The sequence below is a fragment of the Ictidomys tridecemlineatus genome, unplaced genomic scaffold, assembly GCF_052094955.1.
Source record: "Ictidomys tridecemlineatus isolate mIctTri1 unplaced genomic scaffold, mIctTri1.hap1 Scaffold_1464, whole genome shotgun sequence".
Classification (NCBI taxonomy): domain Eukaryota; kingdom Metazoa; phylum Chordata; class Mammalia; order Rodentia; family Sciuridae; genus Ictidomys; species Ictidomys tridecemlineatus.
This window is the reverse complement of record NW_027521295.1, coordinates 77,869-96,669: the sequence shown is the minus strand read 5'-3', so window position 1 is coordinate 96,669 and position 18,801 is coordinate 77,869. Positions and strand designations below refer to the sequence as shown.

The 18,801-nt window shown below is 33.6% G+C and overlaps 1 long non-coding RNA gene across 1 annotated transcript in view; it reads left to right on the top strand.

The window, feature by feature from the left end:
* Window positions 1-5,377: 5,377 nt before the first annotated feature.
* The window catches only part of LOC144372689 (uncharacterized), a 70,387-nt gene continuing 56,963 nt past the window's right edge, over window positions 5,378-18,801 (top strand). Inside the window, exon 1 of the long non-coding RNA XR_013432617.1 lies at window positions 5,378-5,548. This is a non-coding gene — a long non-coding RNA (uncharacterized LOC144372689). The remainder of the gene's footprint in view (window positions 5,549-18,801) is intronic.

The following is an 18,801-nucleotide window of genomic DNA, read 5'->3' as shown; positions in this document are numbered from 1 at the left end:
TATCACTAATCTCTCAATAAGTTGCTTATAGCCTTTCTATGTTGTTAAGGCTGTCTTTCAAATCACAATCCTCCTGACTTGCCTCTCCAGCCTCTAGTATATTGGCCACCACACCTAGCTCTTTCAGATTATTATAATGACCTTTTCAACAACACTGCCCAGGCTACAGAAAATCTCTTTGACTTATGCATTTTATCCCTGAGGAAAGTTTATATGAAGTAGCCAATGTAGGACTATTCTGTACAGATTTGTTGGAATAAACAGGGATCATTGTTTTTTTTTAAGAGAGAGAGAGAGAGAGAGAGAGAGAGAGAGAGAGAGAGAGAGAATTTTTTAATATTTATTTTCCATTTCTCCGTGGACACAACATCGTTGTTTGTATGTGGTGCTGAGGATTGAACCCTGGCCGCATGCCTGCCAGGCGAGCACGCTACCGCTTGAGCCACATCCCCAGCCCAGGGATCATTGTTTATTAAGCTCCTTTCTGAACAACTGTTTGGTATCATAGTTCATAAAAATGCTGGGAAAAGAATGTAAATTCATTTGTTTAAAATCTACAGAGATTGACATAAGCTCAATCACCTTTTGTTCTAGAGTTTGAAACTTCAGGACATAGTAAGGTAAATAAAATATGTTAAAGTTGAGATATTCAGTACACGCATCGACACACACATCCACACATACACACACAAAAATCTTTCTAGGAGCAATTGGTAGTTCTGGCATTATTACTAGTGTATCAGGGACATAGAAACATAAACAAAATATGTTAAATGTGAAACATTCAATACACACATTCACACACCCACAAAAAAAACTAAAAAATTTTTCTAGGAGGAATTGGTAGTTCTGGCCTTATTAGTAGTGTATCAGGGTTGGGGCAGGATTCAGGAAGTGCTAAAATCTCTCTCAAGCTAAGAGTAGTTTACTGGATTCCTCCCTATTTCACCTATAATACAAGCTAGAGTGAACTTCATCTGTCAGCAACAGCAATTGGGAAAATATGCTGGCAGATTTTTTTGAGATAAATTGACAGCTTTGATATTTGGGTATTTTTGTGTCTTGGTCACAGCTGATGAAGCACTTGTAAAAAATTTTATGGATCTCAGATATCACCATTTTTTGTATCATTTCTTTCATATTTCCTTCTTCTTAAAAAAATTTTTTTGTGGTGCTAGAGATTGAACCCAGGACCTTGTGCATACAAGGCAAGCACTCTAAAAACTGAGCTACATCCTCAACCCCTCTCTCACATTTCTGTTCACTAGAGGTGATGATGGTAATTGGGAATTTTGTCCCAAATATGGTACATTTCTTAAGACTGGAGTAATATCCAGTGTATCTAAATCTCTCTACTCATTCATGATTTTGCCAGAGATACTCACAGTAGTTTTTTCCTTAAATTTATCTATAGATGGAGGGAGAGTGTCTCATTTAATATTCTGCTTTATTTTCAACATTATTCCCTCTTAATATTTGCTTTTTATAGTGTTGCTAAGTTTGGAACTGACTATTTTGTACATTCTGCACACACACTCTAACAGTGAACTTTGCCTCTGTGTCCCAATTCTAACTTTATGTTGGATAGATTCATTCATTCACTTCTAATGTTATTTTTCATATGGTCAGTTTTACATATGCCTTTCTATTGCTCTTAACAATACTATTGATCTACATATGATTTCAGATTTGATTTATATTATAATATATTGGTCTGTATTATTGCAATATAGTTTTATAATATACATTAAATGTGTCTCATAACAATAAGTATATTATTTTTTTTATTAAAGGTTTTGGGGTATTTTACATATATTTTATTTCTAAGATAAGTTTTTTGGTCCTTTCTTTTTTTTTCTTTTATTTGGTACTTGGAATTAAACTCAGAGGAATTGAGCCACATCCCCAAACATATTTTGTATGACATTTAGACACCGTATCTCACTGAGTTACTTAGGGCCTCACTTTTGCTGATGCTGGCTTTGAGCTCACAATACACCTCCCAAGGTACTGGGATTACAATTGTGCACCAACAGGTCCAGCTTTTTTCTTGTATTCAAAGAAAAACATGCTAAAATTTTGATAGGAAAATATTATATATTAAATTGAGTTAAAATAGTTGTCTTTATAATGATTAGTTTTATTTACACACATGCTATTTTATGTGCTTTTGTAAATTTTGATTTAGTTTGTGATAAGTTTCACATATTTTCCTTGAAATCCATTATACATGTGATGTATTTAACAGATGTAACTTCAGTATAATACTTATGTGGTATTTTGTACTCTAATTAAACCAAAAATCTTTCTGGGCTCCAGAAACCATTTTTTTTCTCAAAATTTATTATTTTTATTTTTCTGAATCACCTCCTCTTTCCTCCTAGGCCAAAGATTTCTACTGTATTGACAAAGCTCTAGTCTTATGCTATCACATACTTGTACGCTGTCATTGTACACACATACAATAATTTCCACAGGTCTAAGCTGCTTGGTGAGGAGTATTTCATATATATATACAGTTTTCATGATGAAATAACAGCAATTTCTACTCCATCAATTGTCAATTATATGTATTATGTTCTTTTCTTTATTCTCCTTTTTATATAATTACTTCTTCCAAATTATTGAGATTAATGAATTTTAAACAATTGAGTATAACAGTGCAGTCTGTAAATTTTCTTTTTTAACCTAAGACAAAATACATCCCAATTTTAATAGGCTTATTGTTATGTAAATGACATTTAAAAACCTTTATATATAACACCATTAACTGACCTTACTCTGAACTATTGAAATATGGGTGGAGGGTATCTCAAAATGATCCATGGAAAAAGCAGAACAGAGATGGATCAGGATGTGACATTGGTGGATACTGAGTATGTAGTAGTGAGTATTCATGAATAAGTAATGGTGGAATAGGTACAGGTAGAGAAAAAAGTGCTGTGAAGAAAAGAGGGAAAGAATGACCAGCTCAAGAGTTCATATTTAAATAGTCCAATGGTGGATCAATGATAGTATGAGGGGAAAGGGTAGCTTCTTTGGAGGCAGAAATAAGGTAGAAGTGAAAGAAGAAGGTAACTGTGGCACAGTCCCAAAGAGAAAGAGTCAAATGAACACTACCCTCTCCCTCTCATATATATATATATAATGCATACTTCTATAACATTAGATTAAAGTCAGCCAGCTTCAAGAACTTAGTGAGGCTCTAAGAAAATCAGTGAAACCCTTTTTCTTTGTAGAATATTTTATTAAAGGCTGAGAGTATTTCTTAGTAAAAAAGCATATCTGATTTCAATTTGTCATATGAGAGAGAGAGAGAGAGAGAGAGATCTTGCAAAAATTTAAAAAAGTAATCAGTGACACTGTTAATGTCAAGGATGTAAATAATTTAAAAGTAATAGTGAGCTAGTTGGAAAACTCATCTAGGTTATTAACTACTGCTTGGGAAGTTAGTCTACTCTCCAAAATATAAAAGTGAGAGAGAAATACTTTATTAAAGTGTATATTAGAAAAAAGAGGAGTTTTGACACAGCTTTTAGATTTTAGCTTTTTTACATCACTAGTAATGTAAAAACAATGACAACTAAAGAAAAGGTGAATTAATAAAAAACAAATAAATAATGTAATGAATGAATTAATTAATTAATAGCTAATAAGTGCAAAGATGTAATGTGACTGGAATTGTCAAAGTCAACTTGTAGCCATAAAAAAGTGTAAAGGTACATAGAAATGATGTTTTACTACTTACTGAGACATACCTTATGAACTATAAATTCCACTCCTAGGTGGGAAGAGTTGAACACAGAACCCATTCACCTGGCTCTCTCACTTGGGAACTGTGCAAAAAATTACCATTTTCTTTCCCTCAAATTTTATTGCTGCTTCCAAGAACACTACCCTCTATATTCACGCTATCATTGTAGACTTGTGGCATGTGAACCCCTCTACTGTTCAAGTTTTTCTTCTTTTTTTCATTGCTCTTTTTCTCTCTATCCCCATATCATCCACCAATACTTATTTTGTATAGCTAAATCTACATACTCAGCAATCACCAATCTTATCATACTATATCCATTCCTACCTTGTGCATGACCACTTTGAGTTCCCCTCCATGAAAATATCAATAGTCCAAAGTGATCAGAATGAGGGTAAAAATTGCATAATATTAAAGGTCAATTAAACAACAAAAAAGCTATAAAAGTGTACTTCATTTAAAGGTGAAAATAAAAAGAAAATCTTTAGACTTTACTAGTTAAAATAAAAGATCAAAAATTTATGAGTCTCAATAATTTGAATTATATTTGTGAGTCACTTTTTTGGGGGAAGGGATATAAGAACATTGCTAAAGAGCGTAAAGTTCAAACTGTTGTTTTTATGAGACAAAGAATAGAAAAATTTTAAAAAATATATATTAAAGTAATTGTGATATCATTTTCATAAAAAATATATACATATTTATTCACAAATTGCTATAACTTTATAAACAATTATAAGTGTCAATACATTTCTCTCTGGGCTAGGTCCTATTATTGGAAGAAAACTTTTCCTTAAAAGAACCCCATACAGAGGCATTTAATGCAATTAACAGGCTAATAATAATAATAATAATAATAATAATAATAATAATAAGAAGAAGAAGAAGAAGAAGAAGTGAAGTGAAGAGGATTTCAGGTTGTGAAGCATACCTGTAATATAAGTTACTTGAAAAGACATCCCAGGAGAAATTTATACATTGTCTGAAGACATATATGTATATATTATTTATAAAAAGTGTGTATGAGTTCTGCAGTGAGGGTGCACAAGTCCAATACACAGTCTTTTTTTTTCTTGAATACTTTTTGTTGTAGATGGACACAGTATCATTAGTAGTTTGTTCGTTGGCTTTTTTTTAATATTTATTTTTAGTTTTTGGCGGACACAACTTCTTTGTTTGTATGTGGTGCTGAGGATCAAACCTGGGCCGCCCACATGCCAGAGAGTGTGCTACTGCTTGAGTCACATCCCCCTCTTGGGTGGCTTTTTAATGCTGTGCTTCGTATTCAACCCAGTACCTCATGCATGCTAGGAAAGTTCTCTACCAATGATCCAAAACCCTAGTCCCCAAAGTCCTTTACTTAATCTTTTTTTTGGGGGGGGATAGAGTGTGTGCGTGTAGTGCAGGGGATTGAATCCATGGCCTTATATCAGCAAAACAAACACTCTACTGACTAAGCTATATTCTCAGCCCTGATCTGTAGTCGGTTAACAATGACATTGGAGCAACCTGTCATTTAGACTTTGATTCTGTGCCCACTTGGCTCAGGTTGGAGGCAGTGCCTGAAGCCTTGACCAGTCAGACACTTATTTGAGAACTGTCCAATCCTCAGGAAGCCAGGGATGAGGGGGAGGGCTTCCACAATCTTCTGTTCCCTTGGTGTCTGGAACCCGCCATTTTTTCAATCTTTTTTGTAGGCTTCTGTCCTGGATCTAGAGCCCAGGTGTCTGTGCTGTGCAGAATCTGAAAACAAACCACAGGGAGAATGCTGAGAACCCTGAGAGCTAGGAAATGGTAAGTGTGCCTTGTTATATTGAGACTGCTTAGGAAGGTGGCTTAAAGCTGACAGGAGTGGCAATGGTGGAAACTGGCAGTCATGGCTAGGGACTCCTCCTGGTTCTCTCCAGAGTCTGTGGCAAGAGGGTCTCTCTGTGGTAGCTTAGCCTTCACCTCCCTCTGACTAGTCTAGTGAGGCTGAGATCAGCAGTTGAAAACCTGGGCATTTTGTTCCATAATTGTATGGTGTTTTCAGCTTCTTTCTAAAGCCCTTTGTGGGATTCCATGTGCTATGAGTCCAGCATGTCTCCAGATTGCATGGTGAAGACTGAGATAATTATCAAGAGAGAACTCCAAATCCATTTATTGTATTCATGCATGAGAGAAGCTGTTAATTTTAGGGCTTGTTCTCATGAGGGTTTATTTGTTTGTTTATTTATTTATTTCTAATTATTATTTTGTGTGTGTGTGTGTTCTGTTGTTTTTTTTTGGTACCAGAAATTCAACCCAGAGGTGTTCATCCACTGATTCACATTCCCACCCCCTTTTTTAATATTTTTATTTAGAGACAGGGTCCCTTTGAATTTCTTAGGGCCTCACAAATTTGATGATGCTGGCTTTTAACTCATTCTCTTCATGAGTCCTGGGATTTTTAAATGTAGCAAAAGCAGTATCTCAAATCCAAAACAAAAATCTGAAATCCAGAACTTCAGTTTAGCTCTCCATAGGTCTCAGAATAAACCCCTAGTTTTCTAGCTCTCTGTCCACATATGCAAATCGAGGGTTCTCTTTTCACAGGGAATAAGTATAAAATAGAATAGATAGTATAATGACCATGTAATGTGGATAATGGGCCTCACTCAAACACACCTGATGGCTAACTGAAAGATGTTAATGAGCACCATTAAGGTGTATTTCAAATGTAAAAGGCGTTGAAGCCTTCAACAAAGTCCTTTGTCCTAGGGGATATTCCTGATTGAATTTGAAGAAAAAGGATGGTTCACAGAAAGAATGAAAGTGAACCCAGATGGTAGTCAGGATTTCTTTTCTTTTCCAAAGCCTATTCTAAATGCATTATGCTCCATTTTCTGCCCAAAACTATCTGTAAACTTCTAAGATTGTACACAAATATGAGGTTTTTTTTTTTGTACCTTTCCTCATACCACATGGTGGATGTTCTATTTCTTCTTGCTTAAATAGATTTTTTTTTGTTCAAAATTTATGAGACAAGCACCCAGATTCAATTGGCAAACTGAGAAATTTTGGTTCATCTCAAAACTCCACTTTCAGCATTATTGATCATTATTTTCCCATGTTTTATTTCAAAGGTATGCATTATTTATGATGTTTTTCTTCAAGAACTGGAGAGCATTTTTAAAAGATTTTAATTTATCATTCTGAGATTTTCTCATGAGAAGAAAGCAGAATAAAATTAGGTGACATTAAAAAGAATGAATCTCTCCTAAATGAGGTTTATGTGTCCCAATTAAGGATTTTTAAAAACTGTAATGGGTCATCAATTGAGGGTTTATGTATTTATTAATTTGTTTGTTTTATTTATTTATTTATTTATGGTCAGACAATCTGGGGTTGTGGCTCAGTGATAAAGCACCCACCTAGCATGTGCAAGGTCCTGGGTTCAATCGCAGCACCACATAAAAATAAGTAAATAAAAATAAATAAATAAATAACTCACAGAAACATTCCAAACATTTCAGGAAACTCTTTTCTTCTGGTGTGGCAGGAAAAAATAAAAGTGGGACTAACTTGAATTTAAATTACATGCAATTTTAATCTCTCTCTCTCTCTCTCTCTCTCTCTCTCTCTCTCTCTCTCTGTACTGGGGATTGACCACAGGGCCTCATGCTTAGAAGGCAAGCACTCTACAAGCTGAGCTATTTAGTCATCCCCATTTTTGGGGATGAGTAAAACTCCTGTAAATGACCCAGGTGCATACAAATAGTCATTCTTTTACTGAAAGCACAGTATTCATTATAGAAATGATGTAAGCTTAAAAATTAAAAGATATCTCAAATATCAAGGAAGTTTAGGATTTAGAAATTTTTACTTTCAGTATATAGGTAGTAAAATAGGACAAAAGAGAAAATGTGAAGCATAAATATATTAAATGATATGTGAAAACATCACCAAAATATTTATTACAAAAAATCTTATCTACAAAATGGTTCAAAAAAGCAGTCTTTTTGTCAGGAATAAACATTTGGACAGGAATGGAAGTTTTGGTTCTCTTTTTAAGTAATTTTACTCCTAGTGAATAATCTTTACACTATTTCTGCATTTTACTGGTTAGAATTAATTATAATTAGAATTAATTATAATTCATATATCTGCAAAAAAGGTACTGAATGCAGAAAAATATTATTGCTCATGTTTAAATCACCTACATTATCTGATCTTTCCCTTTTTAAACCAAAAATCTGCATAAAACCATCTCTTAATAAATCTCTCTATCTCTCTATATTAGCAGCAACTGAGTTATAAAATTTGCTATGATAACTTGTCTCTTCATATACTTAAAGACTATGAATTTGCTGCTTAGCACTTAGGTATAATTATCTAAAATGTTCTCTAGTTATTTATGTCTCTATGGCAAGTTTTATACCAAGCTCTTAGTATGTTCTTTAATTACTCTGTGTAGCAATGTAGGATTTATGTCTTATTTGTGACACTTTGTTCCAGAACTGTGTCTAAAGGGAAATATGTACAAAATGATTATTCAGGAAAAAATAATCTATCTAATATTATATTTTATTTTATATTTATTTATATGTTTATGTATACATATTTTATTATTTAGAAACACATTGTGGTATGAAACTACTGTGATACTAATATATTTTAGCTTGAATTGGTTGTGAGAAAAAAAACTAAAAAGACTTTTCTCTGTGTTGGTTGGTGATTTCTGCAACCTTAGGAACCTAGTGAATAATAGCAGAAATAAATAAGTAACTATCTATTTTGAGGCAGAACCACCAAACTAGATAATGTTTTGCTTCTGCTTTCTATCTTGATTATTAGAAACATACTTTTAAATTTACATGGAAAACTTTTGGAATTCTGTTCTGTTAGTTCTCCTAAAAAAATCGATGAAAGTGAAAAATAATGCAGGAAAGATAAATAATTAATTTCAAACAATTCATTTCTTAAAATAAATATTTTTTTTAAATCACCAAAAATTCTGAAATGTTAGAAAAGTTAAAAGCTTTAGAAATATTCTAAGGCAATTTCTATTTTGCTCAGAAGAGTAGACTATGTCTCCAACTCATTCTTCTCTAGAATTGGACTATGTGCAAATATGAAAAAAAAAGTGCTAAGATGCCCCACATGGCTTACAAGTTTTAAAATCCTGACAGGAGCTCAAATCTGCCATTTTTCTACTTTACAAAATAGAAAATCTTAAATTTGTATACCTAACAAACATTTGCAGAAGTGTAATTCAAGTGACCTAAAAAAATGAAAAAAATTATTGAAGCACTGACACACTGAACATGAAGGACTTATAATATTGAATCCCTTATATTAAATGTCTTTTTATCATTTTCAATATTTTCCATGTTTATATTATCAATATATTAATCAAAATTTTTATGCATTTAATAACAAATATCTAATTTCCTATTTTATTCAGTCTTTTAAAAAATTAGTAGTAATTAATATTAACAATTTAATTATCATACTTGTTAAAGTATGCAACACATATTTTAAAAGCTATGGCCATAGCAAGTAAAAAATCCAGCCTAATTTCCTTTTAGGACTTGGAGTCATCTCATCATAAAGGCATGAAAAGTTGATTTCTGCTTCATTATAAATTACTGTGATTTGTAAACTTGCTTGAAATCCCTAGCAGTGCCTTGAACTCACCCATGTCTGGTTTTCCCTGATGAGATAACAACTCTCCCTGAATCTTTAGTGATGACTCATAAATTCTGGCTTTCCCTGACCAAATAACAACTCACTCTGAAACTTTAGTGGTGCATCATACATTCTGATGTTGTGATCTAAATTTGCTCCCTAAGTGCTAAACCATTTTGACCATTAACCTACTACATGTCTTTGTATTATGCTTGTGAAAATCCTGTTGTTCGTGTAAGTTCTCAAGTCACCCCCCTTTTGTAACATTTTGTGCTATAAACCTACAGTCATAGGGAACTGGAGTGCTGAATTCTTTTTTCATGGGTTTCAGGAGAGATTGTTATGCTCAAATGGAGGACCCCCAAAAGACCACCAGAGACCAAGATCAATGTAAGGACCAAAGAGGTTTTTATTGCAAGCTAGGTCAGTCCTCCACACACATAGCAACTGGTGGCTTAGAGGACCTGAGCCGAGGGTTTTCAGCAGTTTTATAATTCTTTTGGGAAGGTAGGTACCCCACATACATTATAGCATCTCTTAGAAAATCATCACACACCTTGGGAAAATCATAAAAAACTCTAAAACATGATTAGCAAATTCACTGGTGGGAACAAGTTTGGTAAGGATGATTGGTTAGTACAAGATGGGGATTCATTTGAACAGATTGGCTTAGGCCATGAGGGGAGGATATTCTGCACTATATGGTTTCCCAAAATTTTATCAACCACCATAAACTACTACTGGAAGTGTCATTTGGAATCCCAGGAATTTTCCCTGTCTCATGCTGATTGGTGGAGGCTAGGGGGTTGGTATTGATCCCCACCTAGCCTGACTGAGTTTTGTGCTATAAACCTACAGTCCTAGAGAACTGGAGTGCTGATTTCTTTTCCCATGGATTTCAGGAGAGATTGTTATGCTCAAATGAAGGACCCCCAAAAGACCACCAGAGACCAAGATCAATGTTAGAACCAAAAAGGTTTTTATTGCAAGCTAGGTCAGTCCTCCACACACATAGCAACTGGTGGCTTAGAGGACCTGAGCCCAGAGTTTTCAGAAGTTTTATAACTCTTTGGGGAAGGCAGGAACCCCACATACATTATAGCATCTCTTAGCAAATCATCACATACCTTGGGAAAATCATAGACAACTCTATAATATGATTAGCACATTCACTGGTGGGAACAAGTTGGGTAAGGATGATTGGTTAGTACAAGATGGGGATTCATTTGAACAGATTGGCTTTGGCCATGAGGGGGGTATATTCTGCACTATATGGTTTCCCAAAATGTTATCAACCACCATAAACTACTACTGGAAGTGTCATTTGGAATCCCAGGAATTTTCCCTGTCTCATGCTGATTGGTGGATGCTAGGGGGTTGCTATGAATCCCCACCTAGCCTGACTGAGTCAGGGACACCAGGCACAGCAGATCTTTCCTGTTATTTGTAGATAAACAACTCAGCAGGGTGGGTATGAGCCTAGGAGTGCTCGGGTGTGTCTTTCCAAGGATAAGAGTCATGCCCCCTTCTTTGGACAGTCTTTGCTCTGAGGTAGAGGCTGGTTTTCACTTTTACCTTATGTTTTTTATGTTCTTTTTAGCTGTAGCTGGACACAATACCTTTATTTTATTTATCTATTTTTATGTAGTACTGAGGATCGAACCCAGGATCTTACACATGGGAGGTGAGCACTCTGCTGCTCAGCCACAATCCCATCTACTTTTGTGTTGTTTTTATTGGGCACTTTTTCTTTAGGGGTTTTCCTCTCAGTTCAAAGTTCAACCTGTCACCTAAAAAAAACAGAGATCAAAAAATAAATATATAAAATTTGATAATTATTGTCATTATTTTATATTAAATCCTGAATAATATGCAAGCATATATAACCCATAAACTCAAATTACTTTATATGTAAGTTTAAATGAAAATTTTCTGTTGGTTGGGTTAGTTCCCACTTATGGGAAATAACCTTGCCTTAAAATCACAGCAGCCTGAGACTCTGGGGTACATTTCTCAGATCAAAAAAAAACAGCACTCAAAGACCTGAGATTCTAGCCTTTATTCATGCCTGGATTGGATAATATTCCCTGTCACTCAAAAAATTGTTCACTTCTCTCAGATTCAATGTTCATGATCTGAAGCCTTTTCCAATCAAGAGCATTTTGTGGGAATTGTCCAATCGTGTGTCATCAGGGAGGATGGGCTTTTCATTTCTTATCTCCTGAGTCCTCCATTATTGCCATCTGTAGTCTCACTCTTCAGAGTCACATGTTGTTCTGCTTTGCAGAAACTGAGGATCCCAAGTAGCCCTACTTCTGAGAACCAGGAAATGGTGAGTGTGCATTGGCCTAGCAAGGGAGGCTGGTGAAGAAAGACTATTGAAACCACAAGACTGGCTGTGTTGAAAACAGGAGCTAGCAGATTGGGACTCTGGGCAGTCTCTGGAGTCTGCAGGCTTAACTCCTCCAACCAGATGGGGAACATGTCAGTGGCAGAGACTCTTTGCTGCCTTCCTTATACTCAAAGGGAATTCTCAAAATCTGCATAAAATACTATGTAGCAGGTGTGTTTCTGCATCCCAGTGTCTTACCAGATGCTGGAGATTGAAAGGTGGAATAATTATCAAAATCAAATCTCCAAGGTCCATTTTCCTGCAGGAGAAGAACTGTCAGTTTGAGGTACCTAATTTCCTTTTGAGCTAGCTAATTTTTATTTTGAGATTCTTTTATTTTTAATTTGTTCATTATTATTATTTTGTTAAAGTTAGGTGAACTCAGAGATACTGTACTACTTAGCCATATCATTGGTATTGAAGCCAGATTTATAGATAGGTAGTTAGTGCAGTTAGGCAAATTCGGTCTAATATCCAGTAAAATCAAGAATGAACACCATATTGAGAAGGGAGTCCAGGATAACAGGAATTGAAAATGTCCCCAAGGCCCTGAGCCCATCCCTAGGAAATTTTAATGAAGCAGCTCACAGCTATCATGGTGATGCTAATCCAAAAGCCTTTCCAGCCCAGATTACTCCTTCAGCCCACCTGACCTCCACACTTTGGGTCTTCCAACCTACATTCCAACACTGCAAGATAACAGAACAAAGGACAGAAATGTGACAGGAATGTGGGATAGCTGAAGGAAGACTTTAGGTATAAAAAAGCTAAAAAGACCGTAGTTTTAAAAAAATCCCTTTCATGGATTTTACCTCTTTGGTCCCCTTTTTCTTCTGGGAAGAAGTTCTTTCTACTGTCCTTTAATAAAGCTTTTACTTTCCACTCTAAATGTACCTGGTGCACTACTCTGGTGTTATACTTCAGCATTGGGGAAGCAAGGACTCTTCATCAGTAAACAGCCCTAGCAGGTTTACATTTATTTTGAGAAAGGCCCTAGCTAAGTTGCTGAGATTATTTTTGTTATGGTTTGATTTATCTAGTATTTGCTATTGCAATAAAGCACACTGTTTTTACATACATATGTATTCATATGGGGATCTTATTTATATTGTAATTTTTTTATTATTGCAATATTATAATTTCACACCATATATGAATAGTAGACCATGATAAGTTCTTTTTTTTGCTCTTATAATTGAAAAGGTTTTTGGCTAAAGTTACATATAACTTTGTAGATAAATTTTAAAAATTTATGCTTTGGTTTCTTACTTTATTTAAAGCTTGATGATTTTTTTATTATTGCATTATTCTTGTATTTAATAGTAAGGTTTATTTTGACATAACCATAAAACATGAAATATAATTTGCTCCTCTTCAGTATCCAGTAGTTCCCCTTTCCCTATTCTCCTATTTTCTTCTATCATATATTTATATATAGTTTTTTGAATTAATGCTTTATAGAATACACATAAAAGTAGACTTCACTGTGATATATTCATATTTGTACCTAGAAGTTTTGGTGAGATATATTGTCGGTTAATTTGGGGGAAAATCATCACCTTTGTAATGATGAGTTTTATTATTTACATGGGATGTATAATTCAGTCTTTTATGTGCTTTTTGTGAGTTTTATTTTCTCATAAGTTCTACATATTTTGTTTCTAAAAATGTACACATGTGAAATACCACTTGCATAAGGCACCTATGTAAAATTTATACACAGTGTTTTATGCTCTTTTTTAAACTGGATATATTATGACATGTGACTGTCCCAAGGGACCATTTTTCCTACAGATTATTATTTATATCTTCCAAGATGTATATTGTATTGAGCCATGCCCTTGGGCTTCAAGTGTTTGGATGAGTACCATTGCATACTTACATGTTATCATGATCACATATGCTCTAATTTCAGTAAGTCTCTGTGATGGGGAGTATCATGTATATTCAATAGCAAAATAGTTTCCACAAATAGATACTAATTTAAACTCCTTTTGAGTTAATGATTATTAATTTTTTTAAATGTTCATCAATATTACTTAATTTTTCTCATGATGGGTTTTATTTTTTGTTTCTTAAATTTCTGAAGATTTTGAATTTTTATAGTTAAGAAACATCTGATTTATAAATTTGAAGTTCAAACTTCTGTCTTTTATATAATTTTGGCTTAAAAGATGAGAAAAGGATTCAAAAATGCAGCTAGAGATTGATTTCAAATAAATAAAAACTTTTAAATTATTTTTTAAAATTGACTTTTTTTTTACTCATCATTTATTATAGGTTTCTTGTATAATTGTAAGGGTAGATTATTTAAAGTGGATTCTAGGGCTTATCTTTGTTAATTACTACAGGAAAAATAAATAAGAAATTTCTCTACACTATGGCTGCAGGAAAATAAATAAATTTCTTTAATATCATATGATAATAAAATTGTTAAATGATATTTACTAAACATACACACCTTAAAAATTTTTTTCTGTAATATTTTTGGCAGTGAATTATGAATTCTATTATGCAGACTTTGGAATTTAATATAAAATCATATAGAACAAATTTGGCCAATCCTAGAAATATTCATACATAATTTGTTGTTTACCTTATGAAATGTTGTGGAGATAGCAACTAATGAACATGTTTAATTTTAGAAATAGTTACTTTTTTGCTTTTCAGTTTTTATAAGCCTTTTAGATTTATTTCCTTACTGAATCACTCAGGGCCACTGAGGTTTTTTTTTTTTTTTTTTTTTTTTTTTTTTTTAATCTCGAGTCATTTACCCTTCTAAGAAATCTGTCTTGTGAGCTCTGTTTCTGAAGAGTTTCTTAATATGAAAGAGAAAAAAGTATTTATGTTGCCCCTGAAATATATTCTCAATGCACTCTCTTCAAAATGCAGAGAAAATAATATTTCCCCAGACTGACATCCCTGTGTCAGGAGCTGACAATACATTGATGGTCTTTGAAGAAATTCCATACAGTTCTGTCTCTGGGTAGTTTTCTTTGGGCTGCTGAATTGCCATTTAGTATCCAGATACCCATGTTTTTTCATCTGTACTATGGGAATAATTATAGAGGGCACAGATGAATAATGCTCTTCATGAGGCTATAAATACCTGTATATTCTGTAGTGCACAGCTGACAAAGCCCCTGGAATACACTGCAGATTTTATTTGGTTAACCATTATCTGCCACTCACATAAATTTTCTTTCAAAAGCTTGTAATAACCTTTTCACTTTAGGCATCCATGTAATCCACATTCCAAAGTATAAAAGTTTGAATCTTTCTTTTCTTAATTCCAGGTTCCATTTCTCTTGTGGTTCAATGTGGTACAAATAATTATGTTTTTTTTCTTTCTTTTACACTGCATTTCTAATAAAAATGTTCTCTGCTCTAAACCTATATTTCCGATGTCCAGCTATGTTTAGAAAATGACATAGATAATTGTATTTGACAATTTATAAAGGAGAGTTGAGAATAATACTTGCTCGTGTTTCCCCTCCTTAGAAACTGAACCAGAAGTGTTCTTGGTACTGAAAAGGGAGGGCCATAACCAATCATATATATTTAAAAAAATGTTGATTAATTGTATATTCTCTTCTAAAAACTCTGTTCAGATCCTTGGCCCATTTCTTGATTGGTTTATCATCATCATCATCATCATCATCATCATCATCATCATTACTATTAGTATTATTTGCTTAGTCTTTTGAGTTCTTTATGTACCCTAGAGATTAGTGCTCTGTCTGATATGTGAGGGGTAAAATATTCCTCCTAAAATATAGGCTTTGTCTTCACCTCACAGATTGTTTCTTTTGCTGAGAGTAAACTTTTTAGTATGATTCTATCCCATTTATTGATTATTTGTCTTAATTCTTGTTCTATCAGTGTCTTATTAAAGAAATTGGGGCCTAATCCCACATGATGAAGATTAGAGCCTGTATTTTATTCCATTAGACACAGAGTATCTGGGTTAATTCCTAGGTTCTTGATACACTTGGAGTTGAGTTTTGTGCATCGTGAGAGATGGTGGTTTGTTGAAGAGGCTATCTTTTCTCCAGTGCATGTTTTGACACCTTTGTCTAATATATAATAATTATAATTTTGTGGGTTAGTCTCTGTGACCTGTATTCTGTACCATTCATCTGCAGTATTTTTTTTTTCAAATGCAAGGCTGTTTTTGTTACCACTGCTCTGTAGTATGGTTTAAGGTCTGGTATACTGATGCCACCTGCTTCACTCTTTCTGCTAAGGGTTACTTTAGCTATTCTTGATCTCTTTTATTTTTCCAGATAAATTTCATTGTTGCTTTTTCTATTTCTATGAGGAATGCCATTAGGATTTTGATCAGAATTGCAGTAAATATGTATAGTGCTTTGGTAGTACTGTCATTTTGATAATATTAATTGTGCCTATTGATGAGCAAAGTAGATCTTTCCATCTTTTAAGGTCTTTTTTGATTTTTCTTCTTTAGGTTTCTGTAGTTTTTCTTGTATAGACCCTTCACCTCTTTCATTAACTTGATTCCCAAGACTCTTTTTTTTGAAGTTATTGTAAATGGGGTAGTTTTCTTCATTTCTTTCTCAGAAGATTTTTCACTGATATACAGAAATGCCTTTGATTTATGAATGATGATTTTATATCCTGCTACTTTTCAAAATTTATTTATGAGATCTAGAAGTTTTCTGGTGGAGATATTTGAGTCTTCTAGGTATATAATCATGTCTGGCATTTGCAGGTAAATGGATAGCATTGGAGAAGATAATGCTAAGTGATGTTAGCCAATTCAAAGAAAAATGCCAAATATGAGGAGGCTGACTCATAATGGGGTAGGGAGGGGGAGCATGAGAGAAATAGATGGATTCTCAATAAAGAAGAGGGGTGGGAGGAAAAGAAAAGGGATACGGGATTTGCAAGAATGGTGGAAGGTGATGCAAACCATAATCAAAAGTACATGTACAAAGACACAAAGTTGTATCACCATACTTTATATACAACCAGAGATATGAAAAATTGTGTTCTATACAAGAAATAAGAATTGTAATGCTTCTGTTGTCATTTCTTTAAAAAATTGATATAAATATGAAAAAATTTGTTTATAAATTATATACACTAAATATGTTCATGATATATATAATCTCCTCATGTATGTTTATATATAGATCTAGGGAAATGCAAGTCTCTTTCCTGAATTTTTAAAAATCAATTAATTTTATTAATTTGTTCTAACTTGCTAATAGAGCAGAATACATTTCACTTCATAGTACACAAATGGAGCACAAACTTTTATTTCTCTTGTTGTACAGAAAGTATAGTTACAAAACCCATGTAACTCTACTTTGTGTACAACAAGATTTTCATCTCATTCTGCCATCTATACCATCTCCCATCACCTCACTCCCCTTTGTCTTATTCAAAGTTTCTTCATTTATTCCATGCTACCTCCCACTTCCCTCGTTGTGGTTGTGGATCACCATCCACTTAGCAGAGAAAACCTTAGGTCTTTGGTTTAGGAGGATTGGCTTACTTGCCTTAACATGATATTCTCCAACTCCATCCATTTACTTTCCAATTCCATAATTTTATTCTCTATTAATGCTCAGTATTATTCCACTGTGTAAATAGACCATACTTTCTTTATCCATTCATCTATTGAAGAACATATAGATTGGTTCTGTAGTTTACCTATTGTGAATTGTTTTGCTATGAACATTGATGTGGATATGCCTCTGTATTATGCGGTTTTTAGCTCTGGTTGGTCTAAACTGAGGAGTTGGGTAGCTGGGTAAATTTTGGTTTCTTTCCAAGTTTTCTTAGGAATCTCCTTATTCTTTTCCAGATTGGTGTCACAAATTTAGGGTCCTACCAACATTGTTACAATGGGGCTTTTTCCTCACATCCTCACCAACATATATTTTTGCTTGTATTTTTAATAACTGCCATTCTGATTGGAGTAAGATTAAATTTTGGAGTAGTTTTGATTTGCAATTCTTTAATTGCTAGAGATGTTGAACATTTTTTTAATGATTTATTGATTGTTTATCTTCTAAAAATTGTGTCTCTTCAGTTCCTTAGTCCATTTCATTTAATGATTAGCAAATTTGTTTTTTTAGTATTAAGTTTTTAAAATTCTTTATATATCCTGGAAATTAGGTTTCTACTTGATGTGCATGTGATAAAAATTTGCTGCTATCTCTGCTATCACTTTTCGCCTCACCTTTTTTTTTTTTTTTTTTTTTTTTTGCTGAGAAGAATATTTTCAGTTTGAATTCATCCCACCTAGTGACTCTTGTTTCTATTTCTTGTGCTTTAGTAGTATTCTTAAAGAAGCAAAATTTCAAATCCCCTACCTGGGATTACAGGTGTATGACATCTTGATAGCAACACAATTCATCTTCATTTCAAGCTCACTTTCTTGAGGGGATTTCATCCTAGAAAGAAAAAGAAAATATTATAGACAGGCCATTGGGTCTAAGGCCATGTAATAAAAATAAGAATATTCTATTAGTCAATTTAAATAATAGACTAAAATCTTTGGATCTGGGGAAATATATATATATTACAAACATACATACACACACACACACACACACACACACACACACACACACACACACCATACACTTTCTGGTGAAATCTCCTTGCCCTGACTCAGGGCAGTTTATCTCTAGTTTTTTATATCTCAGGAGAAATCTTGGTAAAAAAATAAATGTATCATTCACCTGTAGAATAAAAAGAAGTGATTATGTCCTTCATCTTCCTGAACTCAGGATAAGCATAACTCTCAAATATCGTTCTGTGAACTGAGATTTTCTGGAGTCTTGACATAGTTTTGAGGGTGCTGTTCCAAAAATACATATACTTTATTAGTAATACTTTGAATACATAATGGTAATTTTCACATAGTGGAAATTATGGGTTATACTATAAAATTCAATTTTACTATTTTTATATGAATTCTAAAAAAATAATTATCTTTCCACCTCATATAATTTTAATGTTCAATCTGTTT